Source organism: Dendropsophus ebraccatus, chromosome 4, assembly GCF_027789765.1.
Source record: "Dendropsophus ebraccatus isolate aDenEbr1 chromosome 4, aDenEbr1.pat, whole genome shotgun sequence".
Lineage (NCBI taxonomy): Eukaryota > Metazoa > Chordata > Amphibia > Anura > Hylidae > Dendropsophus > Dendropsophus ebraccatus.
This window is the reverse complement of record NC_091457.1, coordinates 110,468,897-110,489,208: the sequence shown is the minus strand read 5'-3', so window position 1 is coordinate 110,489,208 and position 20,312 is coordinate 110,468,897.

Here is a 20,312-nt window from a genome sequence, read left to right as displayed (position 1 = left end):
GGAGACCACCTTCCAACAAGCCACAATCAAAAAATGACAGGACTTGCAAAATACCCTGGCAAGGTATCCATTCACAGAAAGCTGTTTCAGGGTATTTGCCCCTCATCTGTGTGGATTAGGATTCTGGATAATGGGGGCAAAGTAGGTGCATTCAGGAGAATGATGGTTGACCTCAGGGAGATCAACGAAAACACCGTAGAGACTGGCACTGAGAAACATGTGATGGTGTCTCCACAGTATTTTTGCATATTTGATTTCCGAGGGGGCAACATTTGTAGATTCACTGACATTAAGAAACTTGTTATGATGTCTCTGCGGCATTTTGTTTGATCTCCCTGAGGTCAACAATCATTCTCATATACCCTGTTAGGCACAATAGAAAGGTGCCCTGTAATAGTTGGCATGTCACACTACATTTCCTGTGCTACTGCAGGGGAAATACATTTTCAAAAAGTTTTGATGTCATATTTCATGAATGTCTGTTATATGCGGGTCACACCTTTTGGATCTGCACCTACTGTATCCAAAGAACAAGTGGAGTCTTTGTCCTCAGAATAGGTGCTGGTTTCATTTCCTGTGGATTAGCTATCCTTTTTAATTTCTTTGGACAACTCATACTCCCAGTCAATGTTTGGTCACTTCTTCTGCCCCAATACCTGATTATCACTGATCTCAATGTCAGTTTCATCTTATTGCAAACCATGGCAAGCCTTGCAACTGGTATGGAGCCCCTGGAGAGATGTGGTCCAACCTTGTTTTGTTCCATTCCATAGTTAAAATTCCTAAGCTAAATTATCTACATCTTACAGCTTTCATGGTCTTGGGTTTTTTGGGGATTATTCCACCAAATCACTGTTCCAGTGACACACTACATAACTTATTGTCCAGCTATTGCACCCACAACACTCCTAATTCTGCTATGCAGAATATTCTGGATTCAAAGAAGCCAGCCACATTATACCTGCCAACTTCATTCTTTTTCACAGTGAGATAATATTCTCTATTCTCTGCTTTTCACACTAATTTTCCACTTGCAATAACTAGAAACTTAAGTCACAAATGCATTTCATGCCAACTGAATTCATCCCCGCTGACTGCAGCAAGAAACTAAGTATGAGAAGCAAAAGCAGGTTATTATCTCGCTGTGCAAAACATCATGGATGACGGCGTGTCTATTGAATATATAATAAATTCCAATGTACAGGATGACGATTGCCACATTACCAGCCCTAATACCAAGGCAGAAGACTAGAACATACCCATCATGTCTATTCATTCACATCTATTATTACCGTATGTTAAGGGCCATATTATAGTAGTTATATATTCGTACATAGAAGGCAGTAATATACTAGTTATAATCTAGTACAAGGGGGCAGTATTGTAGTAGTTATATTCTTGTACATATGGGGCAATATTATAGTTTCTATAGTCACTGGTGGGCGTATACAGCCTCGGCACAGCCGTTTCACGCACACTTGTCGCTTCTTCCTACCGAGGAGGAAGAAGCGTTAAGTGGGTGTAAAACAGCTTTCCCAAGGGTGTACGCGCCCGCCAGCCCATCTGTCCTCCCTTCCCTATCCTGTATGTTGTGCTGATTAAAGAAACGTCAAGCCTGAAGAGACGGTGGTTATAGTTATGTTCTTGTACATAGGAAGCAGCATTGCAGTGATTACAATACCTCAGGCTCCATTATGATACAGGAGGGCCAGGCCTTTTCTGTCTGTTTGTAAGAGACAAAGTTGTTATAATCCTAAGAATAATCTCAATGTGTCTATAGAGAGAGAAAGGCACTTATGAAGATTCATATTACCTATTGGCAAAAAGGATGGGATACATCTGAGAAGGTGTCTCCTCCTTTATCTCCCTGGTTCCCATAGCACTTATAAGGACTTCTCTAGTAGTCATTAAGTCCATATTTAGCGTTACCAACACCATTAAATGTAAACACTGCATGCTTGTCTTCCCTTTGGAGAAGCTCCTCAGCTTCCATTTAATAATAATCTATAGTCTCCCTGGCTGTGGCCCAGTCTATGTCTACACACTTAATTAACGGCAGTGCTGGCTCACAGACTACTTTTTCGACGTGGTGCAAGAGCGGTAGGCAGGGTCCTGACCAAGCGCTTTAAGGCTGCAATCATCCTGGGATCCCAGTGCAAGATAATTACCAGTTTATATTTTTCTTTGTCACTGCATAGACAGCATAATGACAAGAACATGATGCAGAGAGTAGAAAACCAAGAAAAGAAAAAGCCTGGGATGGCAGACTCCAGCCTTTACCAACTCCCCAGTGGGACCAACTCACTGACCCAATGTGTCAGTTCTGACGTCCATTCTACTAACAGGTTTATAAACCAGCAAAGAAAATCTTTGACGTTTCAACTCTCCAATTCTCCTCTGTGGAAAGGTCTAACTCTCTAATTGCCTCTATTTGCTGAGCCAGCTTCCCATAAAGTGAAGGATTTTTGTTCCTCTCTGTTAAAGCTCCAGTACAGGGGCTGATAATTTGCTGTTGTGTCCTCAAGACAGGGCCCAGGAGAGGGCACTTCTTACAGTGGGTATAGGATAAAGCCACATGGAAAAAGTTAACATTGTGCCTCCATGTTAATGACTTTTACAACCTTGCATGTGAGTAAATGTGTTTGTTGAATGTGTACAAACTGAGAATTGATTTATGAAGGTGCCAAGACTTTAAGTTTCCTTATAGCCACTTGTCACTTAAGGTTCAGTCTTACGTGAATAATATGCATGGAAGGTTGAAGTATTATGGAAAGCTACCTTAATGGGCCGTAGAACAACATCACTATTCAATGATACCATCATTTACATAATTTCAACATCGCCTAGTACCATGATATATAGTAGCCCCTGGTGGCATAGTGAATAGTCTGATTGGTTCTACACCTAGACAACAATTTTTGGCACATTTGTAATGGTAAATCTGGGTCATTGCACTGAATGCAGGTGCTGAATCGCAGCACCAAAACTTGTGACCCCAGTTTTCACACACGGTTTCCCGTTCTGGAGGTTCTACAATATATGCTTGAATCAATGTACCTCCAGCTATGCTATTAAAGGTGAACAGGGGGTGGTGGGAACATAATCATGAAGTGATACTTACCTGTCCCGGTGCCCCTGCAGTGCAGCACCACTGCTCAAAGACACCCACCAGTATCCTGTAGCTCCCAGTCCTGTGACATCATGATCGGCTCAGAAATGCCTGCTCAGTCAGTCAGTGACTGAGCAGGGTAAATCCTGCTGTGTCGTGAAGACACAGGAACCAGGAGATTCAGGAGACCAGAGGCTGACAGTGAGCTGGTGGTGCTGTGGCTGCAGGGGCACTTAAACAGGTAAGTATCACTTCTTTTATAAACAGCGTCACTCAGCTCTATTGCAGGGAAAGGTGCAAAGTTGTAATATGAAATACTATCTTTGGAAAGGTGCAGTTTTGTTTTCGGAAGAAAGCATCCATCCTTTTCTAATCCTGGATAACGCCTTTAATATTAACACTGTGGTTCCTGAGGCAAAAACAGGCACTCAAAAGGGACGGTGTAGTGGTCTGATGAGAGGGTATTTAAAGAATTTTTCCTTTTATCTAAAAAAAAAGGGAGTCTACTGCAATATTCTGAATATGATAAACTAATAAAACCCAACATCTGTAGATAATGTCTTCCAATATGTTTCATAACCCCTCTGGCTACCCCAGCTCCCACCCCCATCACATCTCCATCCTCTCTAGGGGCAATAATATTGCAGTCTGGTCTTCTGCCTTATACATTGTTTATGGTGTACAAACCTTCTCACCTGCTTCATTTTGTGTTGATGTTGTTTTCCAGGTTTAAAAAAAAAAATGAGAAATTGCATTTAGCGCTCACTCCTGGGAAATTATGTTGTGAAGTTTTATTCAATCAAACTTGAGAATCAACAAGAAGCTTCTCTAATAATAAATGAAAAAATCCTGTCATGTTTATGTACATTGGCAAAGTTGTAAAACCAACACACAGAAAGTTGTTATACAACACATAACTTGGATAAATACGACAGTGACCATAAATGCGGTGACAGGATGTCTGACGGAACCTAATATAAGCTATATCAGGGTCTTGGTCCTGACGTGTGAACAAGGGTTCCTGACTACCATCACTCAGATTTATGTTAGACTTCCACTGCAGTTTTTGAGCCAAAGTCAGAAGTTGATCGAGCAGGAAGGAGAAGTATAAGTCCTTCCTTTTCATTTTCTATTTCTTTTAAATACACTCCTAGTTGTGGCTTAAAAACTGCAGAGGAAGTACTGGGGAAAAACTGCCTTGTGTGACACCAGCCTTACAGGACAACTCCAGCCCAAACTTATTTTTTTTATATGTTATTACTTATGGAAAGGTAGACAAATTCCTAATGTACATTAATTATGGGAAACGGACATATACTGCTATTTCCCTTAATTTAGTAGATTAGAGAGGCTTCAAATTCTCTAAAAAAAAAGTGACGTCACGAATCAGGTGTAATTCAGATGGAGTGCCCAGCAGGTGGCGCACTATATGTAGAAGTCTTTGGCACTGTATTGTCAATGTAAGTCTATGTAATGTAATGTAGTTTAATGTCCACTTTTGATGCAGTATGTTTATGGAATAATTTGGAGAGCAAGGACACTTGCTTCCCAAAAGGAGGGCACCGAGGAGGGAGGGAGAGAGGTGCCGGTGTATCTTACTACCTCACCCCTCCCTCCTTGTTCAGTGCAGTGGGACAGATACACACTACTACTCCTCCCATCATCTGCTCATACTATGAGCAGATGATGGGGGAGTAGTACGTGGGAGATCCCCATCACCAAGACCCCCGCTCAGCTGACATCCCCCATCTCCCAGCCAGCCCCACAACCCCCCCACTATCTCCACCACCGCAGCACCGTTGTTCACCTCCCCGCACTGTACCAGGTCCAGTCCCCATCAGCAACCCCTCAGCCCCCACCACTGCACGCCCGTTCACCTCCCTGCTGTCCCTGACTGCCAGCTCACTGCTGCCCCCGCCAGCTGCCAGAGTGAGATCCGGGAAAAAGTCAGCAGGATGCTGGGGCAGCGGTGAGCTGGTAGTCCAGAACGGCAGGGAAGTAAACAGGAGTGTGACGGTGGGGGGGCTGGGGGTTGCTGATGGGGACCGGATCTGGTACTATGCGGGAAGGTGAACAGCAGTGGTGGGGATGGCGGGGGGGGGAAATTGGGAGATGGGGGATGTCGGCTGGGGGGGCGGGGCCTTGGTGATAGGGATCTCCCTGGTACTACTCCCCCATCATCTGCTCATACTATGTGTAGTGTGTATCTGTCCCACTGCACTAAGCAGGGAGGGAAGGGGGAGGTAGTTAGATACACCGGCACCTCTTTCCCTCCCTGCTAGGTGCCCTCCATTTGGGGAGTAAGTGTCCTTGCTCCCCAAATTATTCCATAAACGTACTGCATCATTAAAGCATAGTGTACATTACACTACATTACATTACATAGACTTCCATAGACAATACAGTGCCATAGACTTCTACATATAGTGCGCCCCCTGCTGGACATAGGAATTACACCTGATTCGTGACGTCACGTTTTTTTTTAGAGAATTTGAAACCTCTCTGATCTATTAAATTAAGGAAAATAGCACAATATGTCCCATAATTAATGTACATTAGGAATTTGTCTAACTTTCCTTAAGTAATAACATATTAAAAATAAGTTTTGGCTAAAGTTGTCCTTCGAAAGGGTTGTCAGGATTGTTTTGAAGTATCTAGCATGAGTTTAAATATAAAAGCTATACCCATATGCCTGTTTTTTTGCCATTGCCAGTCCCGACTGGTCTCCATTTCTTTGTCATGATGTGTGGAATCCTAGCTGAGAGAGTGAGATGAGGTCAGAAGCAATCCAGATTACCTTCCTGTAGTCCTGCGTGAAACCATAGCCCCTGCAGACTCTATAGACTCTGTCCACAGTTAATGAGAACCCATAGCTCTCTTAGCTATTGGCACTGTAAAGTAAAGATACACTCTTAACAGGGTATCCTCTTCAGATATTGACTGGTGCATCTGAGCCTTCCATAGACTCTGTAGGGCCTGTCTATCAAAATGTCCAGGTTCGATTCATGTTCGTTTTTTTTTTTTATTCCTTGTGACTGCAGCCCTTGGTTGCCGTCCTAGGGAGTCCTGGAAAGTGACAAACGTTCGAGTTCAGATAACATTGCCAAACCCAACCATTTTGACAGATCTGCTCAAGCAGGACCATTTCAATTAATACTTCTATTGATATATAAAATAAAGCTTTCAAGTATACACTGTTTACCTGTACACACAGGTCCTTTTATTATACTATATACGCAATGGAGCACTGATTTCTTTTCCTTACCTCTTAGATTGCTGCTTTAATAACAGTAACCAGCACCATTCTGAATGCAGCTCTAGATGTGACTAGAGTACTAGAGTCAAGATTACAGTACATATGTCACCTGTCCCTGTCATAGCTGGAGTTTATTGTTCACAGTTTGATTCTATGGTACCATTTACATTCGAACCCAGCAGTCACCCAAACCTTCCAGGGCTCTCAAGCCTGTGTGGATACACTTATCTCTTCTGTGTTACTTTCTTGGTGATGACTACATATCATTCAAGACTTTAGGATAGTGTGATGACAACCAGTGACAGCCTTGGATTGGATGTGCCTTGCACAAGTACCATCTATTGGCATCTCTAGGGGCAAAATAATACAAATGTAAAGTGCACAAATGCTGTAAAGAGTTCATACTGTACTGCCCAAGTAACAAATAGAGACATACAGTTGTATTCCATGTGGCTTCTTCTTCCATAGAAGGCCAGTCCGACTGCCTTTAGTAATGATAGATCATGTGCCTTATGTGGTCGGATTCCATATGGTGCCCTGTGGGAAGGGTAATGGCAGCCACTGGCAGTCACCCAGAGTTTTCAGAAATAACCTAAAACAAAGAAATAGAATCTAGCATTTATATTTCCTATTGATTTATATTGTAGGGGTTAATACTCTTTAGCCTGTGTAAGCACTGCAGTCTATGTTTTAGAATGTCTCTGTCTGCCACTGATTTATTTGCTTGTCCTGACTCTGCTCCCAAGTGCAAGCTAGGCTCAATATCAAAATAAAGTGACAGGCTGCTAGGGAGATGCTTCATTTGTGCAACGGGCTCAGTAATTGGTTAACATCAGCACTCGCTGGGCTTCTGCAACAACGAAATTTTGTTACCGTCACCTTTGGCTGCCTCTCTCCTTCTCGCTGCTGCAAACCCACAAGAGAGAAGAGAACTTGGCATCTCCGCAGCTGTGCCAGCCTCCACCCTGCACCTTCACGCCTCTTGTACGCATTTTATAGCAGGGCCAACGAGATGTTTCGTTCAGATTTAAATTGGTCCCCTGAGTAAATCCAGCTGGTGTTTTCAATTCTGCACAGGCAGCGAAACGAAGACAGGGGCAGCAGACATGGAACTACCAGCAAAGCTATGGGGCACCAAGTGAGACAGATTGAAAGTTGAACAGGAACGGAGAAAGCAGACATGTTTGTATTATTCATCTGTATTAATGCATTGTCAGATTCCATGTTCTTATTTCGTTTGACCCTGTCTTTGCTTGCAGAATGTGCTCACAAAATCTTGCTGGGAGAGAGCTTCTTTCATTAGGCAGCATTGGAACATCAGGGCAACTAGTGCAGACTCCGTAGGGAGTACCTAGAGCAGATATTGAAAGGAAACCTGACAAAGACACTGAAGGAGGCACCTGGGATAAATAATAAAGAGACACCTGGGGTGGATACTAAAAGAGGTATCTGGGGCACAGACTGAAGAGGGAAACTGGGACAGACATTAAAGGGGCACTTGGCATGGATACTGAAAGGAGCACCTGGATCACACACAAAAGGGGGGAACCAGGGACAAACACTGCAGGGGCATTAGGGGTATACTAAAGGGGGGCACCTTCATCACACACTAAACCGTGAACCCGGAATAGACATTGCAGTGCAAGCTGACAAATGTTAAACAGAAACTATCAGCAGGTTTGAATTAAACTGCTAATACTGTATGTCTCTGTAGCACATGGGGCGCTGAGGATAAAGGTAAATTTCTTACCTTGATCCTCTGTTTTCAGGAACTTTATAGCTTATTAGAGATTAAAATGAGGTGGTTTGGTGCACTGGGGGTGGTCACCCTGGCTGGTCCGCCCCTTCTAATGAATATTTATCTGGAGCTCTGCACTGATGACCGCCGGAGTGAAGTCACTGCAGGGCGGATTGGTGCACTGAGGTTGGTAGTCCTGCCCCCAGTGCACCAAACCACCTTGTTTACATATCTAATAAACTACAAAGTTCCCGAAAATTGTTCTGAGGATCAAAGTAAGAAAATTACCTTCATCCTTAGTGCCCGTGCACTATAGAGACATAACAGCAGGTTAGATGGTTCTAACTAGAGATGAGCGAACCTGCTGAGGTTCGGGTTTGTATGAACCTGAACTCTCTGCGTCTGATTCCCGCTGTCTGCAGCTTCTGTAAAGAGGGTGGATACAGCCGGAGGACCGCCTGGAAAACTGGGATACAGCCGTAGGCTGTATCCCAGTTTTCCAGGCGGTCCTCCGGCTGTATCTACCCTTTTCACAGAGGCTGCAGACAGCGGGAATCAGATGCCGAGAGTTCAGGTTCATACGAACCCGAACCTCAGCAGGTTCGCTCATCTCTAGTTCTAACTGCTGATAGTTTCCCTTGCACCTGGGCCACACGCTGAAGAGAAAACCTGGTCACACAAGGGCAGAGCTCAATAGATTACTGAAAAAGGCAATTGGGGCAGATACTGAAGGAGATGTCTGGGCAGACACCTAAAAGTGAACCTGGCACAGCTAGTGAAGAAAGAAACCATAGTACTTTAGAGGGCACATGAAACAGACACTATTAGAGGGCACCTGGGGCACCTGAAAAGGAAAATGGGACAGAGACATCAGGGAAGAATATTATAGGGACATTTGAAGCAGTTACTAAGAGGAACACCTGGGACAGTCTAGGTTGCATTCACCATGAGGCAAGTTAAGCAGCTCACCTCAGTCAACAGACAACACTGTCCTCAAGGAGGAACCCTTACTAAATAGACTGTACACAGGACACAGGAACAGCAGGCATCAAACCACAGTGCTGCTGTCATACAGTTAATATGCTTTATCTTTATCCCAGAATAGTGTGAGAGCAGTTCCAGGTCTCCCCAAACTGAATGCAACCCTAATTTGCCACAAGCTACTGACCTCTTCTCTGGCCAACACTGTGTACGCAAATACAGTTTGCAGGAAGACAGCCATCTGGCAACAGCTGTTGTATGCAAGTGTCTCCATGCCAATTAATTGGGAAAATGAAGGAACACTACAGCTGGAAGCCACCATGTTCATGAGCAAGTCTTGAGAGACTTGAGAGAAGTTTTCCACTACCACTATACAAGCACCAATGTAACCAATAACTACATAATACCCCTTGAATTTAATAGTATAACACACTGCATATAATAACAGCACACATAGTGCCCTCTGTTTAGAACAATTAAAGATACGTTAGCCCCCCCCCCCCCCCAAAACAGTGCTACATTTATCAGGCCCCTCAGAAAATGATAGCGTCAAATGCCTTCCAAAACATGATAGTGCCATTCATGGAACCCCACAAGAAGTGATTGATCGATTTAATTTGAGTTGTACCTAAAATACAATTTTGACTTTCCAGCAACAATGATGATAGAGTCTGTAGAGCAGTTTAAATCTGATTGGGCAATTATGGTGTCAGGAGGGTTATCCTATACTAAATTACTGGCTTATGGTGTTCACCAATCTGTGGGTCCCCAGCTGTTGCAAAACTACAACTTCCATCCTGATCTGTCAGCTGGAAACACAACTCCAATCTTTATCTGACCACTAGAACTATAACTCCCATCCTGATCTGACAGTTACAGCTACAACTCCCATCCTAATCTGAAAGCGCCTCCCCCATTCCCCAACAATGTAAGTCTATGAGACTATATTGTTGGAATTAGTGAGCAGCCAGGGAGTGGATAACACTGCCACCACGCTCTCCCTAGATATATCTCCTGATCACAGCGGGTTTCAGCAGTGAGACCCACTGTGATTAATAACTTTTGATATGCCTGATGACACTCTATAAGGATTTTCAATCTGAATTTGGTGAATATTTGGGAATGGAAGCCTTAGAGATCACTACCTTCAACTGCCTCAAGTCAACTTTTTCTCTGTGAGGTTGGAAAATAAAAGGCTCATAGCAAAACTGATAGACTTAACAGTGAAGAGCTGGAACACCAGTCCTGAGACTGTGTAATGGTAGCATTGTATCTGCTCCAAGTCCTAGGCTTGAGTGACTGATTAATTGTTAAAACACAACAAAAGGTGCCCCAAATAATGTGTCCTATACACAAAAAATGCAAATCAACAAATAAAAAAGGAATCTAACCAAAAGATCCCTGAAAAATTGCAGGACAATAAATAATGTAATACAATAATTCTTTATTCAATCATGATTAAAAACACATGTTTTTACATGTTTTTTTAATCATGATTGAATAAAGAATTATTGTATTGCATTATTTATTGTCCTGCAATTTTACAGGGATCTTTTGGTTAGATTCCTTTTTTGTATTTGTTGAGTGACTGATTAAATAAACCATTGGTATTGTGTAACAAACCTGGGAAAGAAAACAACCAGCTAGTCAGCAATCTGCCCCGGAATTTTGGGAGCTGGCAGAAAATGTATAGACAGCAATCTATGTTCCAATCCATGAAAACTTTGTTGCCCCTAATCAGCTTCTGTAAAATAGAATACCAGCAGCAATCTTTAAAGCGACTCTGTACTCACAATCTGACCCCACCCCCAAACCACTTGTAACTTTGGATATCTGGTTTTAATCCAAAATCTTTCCTGTGGTCTGTTCGGCAGGTGATGCAGTTATTGTGCTAAAAAACAACTTATAAACTTGCAGCCCGTGCCAAACGGAAATATCTGTGCCCTAACTTTGTACCACCCCTCCGTCCCTCCTCCCCACCCTCTTCATCATTAGGAATGCCACTGGAATATTTTCAACATGCTGAACATTGCACAGGTGCTCAACGATCCAGCCCATGTGCCGGGCTGACACAGGTGGGGTATAGGAGTCAATCTGCCTGGAGCATTCCTAATGATAAGGAGGGTGGGGAGGAGGGACGGAGGGGTGGTGCAAAGTTAGGGCACAGATACTCCTGTGTGGCATGGGCTGCAAGTTTAAAAGTTGTTTTTTAGGACAATAACTGCATCACCTGCCGAACGGACCACAGTACAGATCTTGGATTAACCTCTTAAGGACATATGACGTACCCCTACGTCATATGTCCGCACTTGCACTTCAAAGCGGGGCCGCGCGGCGGCCCCGCTTTGAAGTGCCGCGATCCCGGGTGCCGCGTGTAGCCCGGGACCGCCGCTATTAGCGGGCACGGTCTGATCGCCGTGCCCGCTAATTAGCTAATCGGAGGCAGCTGTCAAAGTTGACAGCTGCCTCCGATTACCGGAGGCAACGTTTCCCTGGTGTCTAGTGGGGGAGATCGCTCCTCCGGGACCTTGTCCCGGAGGAGCGATCTCCGTTACTGATGCCGGCCGGGGACGCGTCCAAGATGGCGCCGTCCTCGGCTCGGCACTCGTTCGTTTTCGGCTGCAGCAGCCGAAAGCAAACGAGTGCCGATCTCATGGATCTCTGCAGCATATCTATGCTGCAGAGATCTCTATGAGAGATCCAAGTGTATATACTAGAAGTCCCCCAGGGGGGCTTCTAGTATATGTGTAAAAAAAAAAAAAAAAGTGTTGTTTATAGTAAAAAGCCCCCTCCCCTAATAAAAGTCTGAATCACCCCCCTTTTCCCAGGTTTTAAATAAAAGTAAACAAATAAATAAATAAATAAACATGTTTGGTATCGCCGCGTGCGTAATCGCCCAAACTATTAATTAATCACATTCCTGATCTCGTACGGTAAACGGCGTCAGCGCAAAAAAATCCCAAAGTGCAAAATTGCGCATTTTTGGTCGCATCAAATCCAGAAAAAATGTAATAAAAAGCGATCAAAAAGACGTATATGGGCAATCAAGGTACCGATAGAAAGATCAAATCATGGCGCAAAAAATGACACCTCGCACAGCCCCATAGACCAAAGGATAAAAGCGCTATAAGCCTGGGAATGGAGCGATTTTAAGGAACGTATATTGGTTAACAACGGTTTGAATTTTTTACAGGCCATCAGATACAATATAAGTTATACATGTTATATATCGTTTTAATCGTAACAACTTGAGGAACATGCATAACAAGTCAGTTTTACCCCAGGGCGAATGGCGTAAAAACACATTTCCCCCAAATAAAAGAAATGCGTTTTTTTTTTCAATTTCACCACATTTTGAATTTTTTTCTGGTTTCGCAGTGTACTTTATGCAAAAATTCAGCCTGTAATTGCAAAGTACAATTAGTGACGCGAAAAATAAGGAGTCATGTGGGTTTCTAGGTGGAAAAATGCAAGTGCTATGACCTTTTAAACACAAGGAGGAAAAACCGAAAACGTAAAAACGAAAATGGGCCATGTCCTTAAAGGGTTAAAAGCAGCTATCCGAAGGTACAAGTGGTTTGGGGGGGGGGGTCAGATTGTGGGTACAGAGTCACTTTAAGAGATTCTTGGATAACCAAGAGGGCAATAAGTGTCATGAACAATGCTTTCAGCATTGTACTCAGTACTGCCCATTGCAGAACCATCTTTCTGCCTTCTATTACTAATGCTAGGCAACTGGTGCTCTTAGATTACATCACTGGCAAGGAACTCCGGTCACTATGGCCACCAGATACACAATGATCCTGTTGCTCCATAGCCTACACAGCCCGGTTCCTGTTGATCTGTGTGTTGTATGTCCACACTCTGCTGCTGCAGCAAAGCAGTGTTAGTTCATCTGATTTGGGGCACTGTTTCCATGCAAGATGGTGTTTTCTACTGAGCTGTTCCCTATGAGCTTATTATGGCCTTCTATTTAAACTCAGCCAGGTCTTCCACTCATTGTCTGAGTGTCAGCACAGAGTTCACAGTGCAGTAGCAACCTGGTTTTATTTGGCCTCTGTTCCTGTGGTTTTCTTTACATCAGGAAAAGAACGGCGGCAACTAGTCATCGGACCAAAGAGCTGCCTGTGACTAGTCACGGCTCTCTGTCTGTCAGTGTGAATGATGCTGGGAGCCATATCAGCATAAATGGTTCCTTTTAACCATTTCTCTTTTGAAACACCTGTGTCCAGAAACCACTCTTAGAACGTAAAGGATTGTGTAACAAGGAGCACTGACTTTCCAATGTTGGCAACAAAGCCTGTGTCTCTTACAAAGACTGGCACAGAAGTAGCTTTGGTCAAAAGTCAAAACTTGTTGTAAAATAGGGAAAAACTATTTGTTTTAGCCAGAAAACACAAACCTATGGCCCCTCAAATAATAGCAGATGTGAATTCAAGTTTAAAGTGTCACTGTCTATATAACTTTCAAAATCTAAATCAACATTAGATATGATATAAAGCAAGTTTGCAATTTACATTCATTACTTTTTTAATTATAATGGAAAACACAGCACTTCCTGTTTTTAGAATCTTTTTTTTTTTCTATACAAGGGAAGTCCTGTAATTCCCAGGTCATCTGCACGCTCACAGTGAAGACAGTCATGGGAATGGATGGTCACATTGAGCCATGACTCTGTCCTGCTAGGACTTCATGCGTTCAGTCTTTTTTTTTTTTTTTTTGCAACAAGCACGAGACTAAAAGGCTGCCTTAAGGAGACTGGACCTGGATTTTTGGTAAGTATAGCTTTGTTTTACAGCATGATAAGAGACTTACCTTATTTCACATCTATAGTGTATTTAGATTTTTAAAGTTATAACAACAGGTACACTTTAAGGGCACCAGTGTCAATGAAATGACAGTGAGTTTTTTGGCTACAATTATCAGTGCTTTTCTATACCTCCTACAGGCTTTGACTTTTGACCACAGCTACCTCTATCTACAGATAATGCAATATAGCATGGAAAGGGGAACCTGTAGCCCTCCAGCTGTTGGAAAACTATATTCCCATCATTCCTGAACAGCCAAAGCTAAAACTAAGCAACAGCTGGAGGGCTACAGGTTCCCCTTCCCCGTGATTTAGAAAACAGTAGACACACACATCAGTTGAGCCGCTTAGGTTATAGACACCCTTACCCAGTGTACTTTAACAGTTATTCCTCTTTGGATCTCTGTCAAGCACTATATATCAAAACCCCTAAAACAAATAAACAGAGTTCAGCTTGACTATGTAAAAATAGGGGTGTTCTATTTATTTTGTCCAACCCTAGTATGAGGGTATTTGTGATGCCAAACACCAGTACTGTTCACTGGGACAATATGTCCTTCTATCTGAATTACAATCTTATTCTTAGCACTATTGAAATTGTGCTAAATATATTTTTTAGGTTCACATTTTGGAGGAACCTTTGAGAGAGAGCCTTCAGCCATAAAGAACACTCTACAGAAGCCTTTTCTAAAATGTCCTTAGAAGCCTGAAGTCTGCCGCTGGGCAGTTAGAGTAAAAGTGTTTTATAGGTTTTTTCAAAAAGGACTGTAGTCCTGAGAGCCCTGTACTAGCCTTCGACCTCTCAGATAAACTCAATACCAAACAAATTACTAATCTCCAAAGACGTCAGGACAAGATCTAACATCCCTGCTGAAGTAAAGGTATGTTCACATGGGTAAAATGGATGCTGGGGAAAAAAAAACACATTTTGACGTGTATTTGTCTTGAATTTAGTGGGGGAAAAAACATATTTTTCAGGCGCCTTTTGGTTTTCTAATTCCATTTGAACTGTATTTTTATGTGTTTATTTAGTGCGGTTAACACATTAAATACAAATAAAAAGAAGTTGTGACATTTTGTTTTAAAATGACATGTATTCCAAACAAGCAAGACAGCTTATTCTGCTTAGTACTGCTCTACATGCTGCTTCTGCCTTTGAGGGTGTTGTATAAGGATATAGGGGAGCAGAATCCTCTCTTCTGTGAATGTACAGTATATGGGAGATATCAGTTAGTCTCGCTAAATGGATCCTGCAATGGGGTGGAAATGGTAGAAAATGCCATATTGAAGTTATATAGGGCAAAGAAATAGTGCTATTCCTTATGCCTCACTTATGCCATGGGGTCATATGACTGCAGCCACCGCTACTACCTAGTAGAACTACCTAGAAGAACTTGTCTCACTTGTGTCAATATCCTGTCAGTTATTGGCTAAGTGGGCTGTCAACCTCAAGATTAGTACAAAGTAGGGGCGGCTACAGTTAGCAGGGAACAACAGAGAGGACACAACAGGACATCAAGGGAGTGCGGACAGGTAAGCATAACATGTTTGTTTTTCAACACAGCAACAACATATAAAAAATGTCCTTACAGTGGATAATCCCTTTAAAGGGTTTTTCCAGGAAGCAGAAAAGTTGTTACCTGGCCAGCATGATGACGGTCATTTTGTATTACACACTGTTCACCTCACTGGCTTCTGTCTAAAGATGTCCGCACCATTTGTTTGAACCTTTTTCACAAGTCCATGAAGCCATCAATAAGATCACTGCTTATTCTTCTTATTTTGTGGAAACCAGTTTGCTTTATTATAGCTGAGACAGGCGGGATTTCCCAGGACTTTACTGATTTTAGAGCATAAAGAAGACAGACAAGTTTTATACAGGTGTATCAAATGTGCAGTATCTAAGCTTATGGATGGTGTGAAAATCGCATATAGAGTAAGGGGGGTGACAGTATCACTTTAAGCTCCATTCACAAGGGACAGGCTGTTTTGGGGGAAAAATGGCCATGTTTTTCTAACGCTGAATAAACCCTTTATTGTATTGCTGACTCTTTGTAGCTATTTTTTTTTCTTTTGCTATACCCTCCAATACCCCAATACCACCAGGACATTACTGTGTCAAAAAAAATAACCCCCCCCCCCCCCCCCCCAAAAAAAAAAAAAAAAGCACATAAACTACACAAAAAAAAATTGTAGTTACTCAAAAAAATTAAAAAGCACTTTTCTAAATAAAGAACCTGCATTCACAAACCCATGGGAGCACCTTTCATTTACTCCCCACTTGTATCCATCCACTACAGGGAGGGTTTTGTTAAGAACATAAAGCAGCATAAAAAAGCCAGACCAGACTTGTAGATGTAAAGGACCATACAAGCAGGAGCGAAGAAATGTTGTGTGCTGCACTATATACATAAGAAAGGAAGTGGTCTCCTCTTTCCATCAGTTTCCATGTAGAAACCTTGAACACGCATAAATCATTTCGCCTGCGGTGGGGAGAATGGAGTGGTTCCCATGGCAACGAGAGTGGGTCTCCACTAGAAAGTGTCTCTTTTGTGTTGCTGGCCTTGTCTTTTCTCGTTGGGCAAATTGTAATTCGCAGGAAAGCAAATACCCCCGACATTTTCCAGACACGGCAATTAACCCATTAGCAGTCCTAATGTTCTATGTGATGAACAATTCAAAATGTGATAGAAATCATTGGCGTGACATAAGGATGAGACATGTCCTCAGTGCTAGGGATAAAGGAAAAGAAGGAGGGGTGACACCCAGAAAAAAAACATTCATATATCCATACTGTCTAGACATTTTTAAAATTGTCACCATGTTTGAAACCAAAAATTTTTATTAGTTTTTTCCTATTTGCCATTTACTGTATGCTTCTGCTTGTGAAGCCTCTATGTTGGCAAATATTTGCAAGTGCTGCATTCATTGCACACATCATTCAGTGATTTTAATATCTTGAAGTGGACTTTAAATGAAAAGTCTGGTGAGGGTAAAAAATCATTACAGGCAGGGCGTGAGGAAGAAATAAAAAATAAGTTATAGTCACCTGTCCCAGTGCCCGCGCAGAGCCGCATCCCGTACCTGGACCCCGCTGGCTGTCTTTTGAGCTCCCCTCCGACCAGGGGCGTAGCTAATGTCTCCTGGGCCCTGGTGCGAGAGGCCAACTTGGGCCCCCCCCCCTCCTTTCACGACCAAGTGATGCTATTGTTGTGTGTGTGTGTGTGTATGTATATATATATATATATATATATATATATATATATATACACAGTGGTGCCTTGGATTATGAGCATAATTCGTTCCAGGACCGTGCTTGTAATCTGCTATGATTTGGAAGGTGTTTAGAGTACAGTGCTGTAGACCCCGCTATGCAGGCCATGCCCCTTCTCCACTCGCGCTCCCACCCAATACAGGAAGTTCTTAAACCAAAGCAATGTTCTTAAACCAAGTCACAATTTTGAAAAACTGTGAGCTCTTAAACCAAAACGCTCTTAAACGAAGTTACTCTTAAACCAAGGTACCACTGTATGTATGTATGTATATATATATATATATATATATATATATATATATATATATATACACACACACACACACACCAAGACAGATATTACCTATTACCGCCATACTGTTACCGACCAAATCCTGTATACTGAGACCAATATTACCAGTAATACCAGTATATAGGGAGGAAACATTACCGCCACACCACAACCACTACCATCACCACCATATTGTTACTGACCAAATCCAGTACACTAAATCACCTCATCCAGTCATATAGAGGTGGCCCCAGCTCTACACAGGCTCTGTACACCATATACATTACAGTGCAGTTATATCAGGTGACTCACAGGAGACGTCTTCTCTGATCGGAGTTCTTTCCTTTTCATCTTCTTCTCCATCCGTCCTGGGCCGTTATGAGAACTTCTCCGAGCCACGAATCCACAGAATCTGCCAGACAGACATATTAGTCTCCTCACTCTGACACCATCCTCATCTCTATACACACTGCACATCTGTACTGTCCCCTTTACACCCTCATTTAGTGGGTAGCCCTGACTCTATGTGACCTCCTAATAATATATGCCCCCCTCTGTGTATTCCCTCTCCCCCTATGTTGCCCCCCCAAATAGATGGCCCCCTCTACCCCCTCCCTTATAGATGGCCCCCTCTACCCCCTCCCTTATAGATGGCCCCCTATACCCCCTCCCTTATAGATGGCCCCCTCTCTCCTCACCCTCCCTTATGGATGGTCCCCTCTCCCCCCACCCTCCCTTATAGATGGCCCCCTCTCCCCCCACCCTCCCTTATAGATGGTCCCCTTCCCCCCCCCCCTCCCTTATAGATGGTCCCCTTCCCCCCCCCCTCCCTTATAGATGGTCCCCTTCCCCCCCCTCCCTTATAGATGGTCCCCTTCCCCCCCCTCCCTTATAGATGGTCCCCTTCCCCCCCCCCTCCCTTATAGATGGTCCCCTTCCCCCCCCCCTCCCTTATAGATGGTCCCCTTCCCCCCCCTCCCTTATCGATGGTCCCCTTCCCCCCCTCCCTTATAGATGGTCCCCTTCCCCCCCCTCCCTTATAGATGGTCCCCTTCCCCCCCTCCCTTATAGATGGTCCCCTTCCCCCCCTCCCTTATAGATGGTCCCCTTCCTCCCTCCCTTATAGATGGTCCCCTTCCCCCCCCCCCACCCTCATAGATGGCCCCCCTCTTTCCCCCCACCCTCATAGATGGCCCCTCTTTCCCCCCACCCTCATAGATGGCCCCTCTTTCCCCCCACCCTCATAGATTGCTCCTCTTTCCCCCCACCCTCATAGATGGCCCCCTCCTTTCCCCCCACCCTCATAGATGGCCCCTCTTTCCCCCCACCCTCATAGATTGCTCCTCTTTCCCCCCACCCTCATAGATGGCCCCCTCCTTCCCCCCACCCTCATCGATGGCCCCCTCCTTCCCCCCACCCTCATAGATGGCCCCCTCCTTTCCCCCCACCCGTACAGGCTGATAAAAAAAAACAAAACTTAACTCACCTGACATCGCGCTCCCACGTTGATTCTCACTCCTCCTGGTCTGTCCCCGGCTGCTGCGCGGCTGCCGGGGGTGTCGCGTCTTATCCCCGGCAGCGCGCGCATCCCAGAACTCCCTGCGCGCCGGAAACCGGAAGTCAGGGCCCAAGGCGCGCAGGGAGCTCTGGGATGCGCGCGCTGCCGGGGGTAAGACGCGACACCCCCGGCAGCCGCGCAGCAGCCGGGGAAAGACGGAGCCCGACTCTTGTGACCGCAAGCACAACAATGCTTGCGGTCACAAGAGTGATTGATCGGGGGGCCCCGCGGGCCCCCCTTGTGGCGGGCCCGGTCGCGGCGGCGACCCCCGCGACCACGGTGGCTACGCCACTGCCTCCGACTACGTCACTACCTGGCTGACAGACGCCCCGCTCAGCCAGTCAGTGACTGGGGTGGGACACCGCTGCAGTCACTGATTGGCTGAGCAGGCTAAATCCCACCCATCTGTGACGTTGAAACCGGGTCGTGATATACTCAGAACCCAAGAGACAATGACAGCTTGAGGGGTCCAGGAGCTTGGTGATGCGGCGCAGTGCAGGTACTGGGAGCGGTAAGCATATTGTCTTTTTTATTTTCCCACCAACCCCTGCCCATAATGATTTTTTTTTAACCCTAAACCTCTTGAGGTTGCCAGCACTGGATAAATGTGATATAATGTAGTGACCATGGGGTCAGGAAGGTTGCAGTCACCCATCTTATACAGCAGGCATCTCACTTCTCTGTAATCGTTCGTAACAGTAAGGATTTCCTTATATTCCCCTATGCTATGCTACATCTAAAATGGCTGATAACAGGGAACAAAAGATCATAGCCAGTTGTGAATTATAATGTGGGTGGTTCTGGCAGCCACCCGGAGCCCACGATCATCTGAACGGTCCACTGGAGGATCCTCAAGTGGGCCCCCAAGTCATGTGCAGCTCCAGGGCCTGTGAGCACACTAAAAACAAAACTAATCTCCCACATGCTCCTCCAACGCTGCAGGTCTCCTGGCAGGACTACATTGGGGACCAGGGGGTACTACACAGGGGATGATCTAATAGAGGAGGGACTAAACGGGGGCCATCTATATTATGAGGGATGCACAGCGGGCACCATCTACTATAGGGGGATCTACACAGGGGGCCATCTAATATAGGGGCTGCAATGAAGGCCCTCTACTATAGGTGAACTACACAGAGGCCATCCGCGGTGTCCCACCACGGGTGTTGCTATTGGTTACACCCTTCATAAAAGCCTGTACTTATTGTACACAAGTGGTGAAGTAGGTAGTGATAAATTTTCGCCACTAGATGTCGCTGTATTAGATATATGTACTTAGATGCTGCACAGATGAAGTGTGTAAAGAGTTATTGTTTAT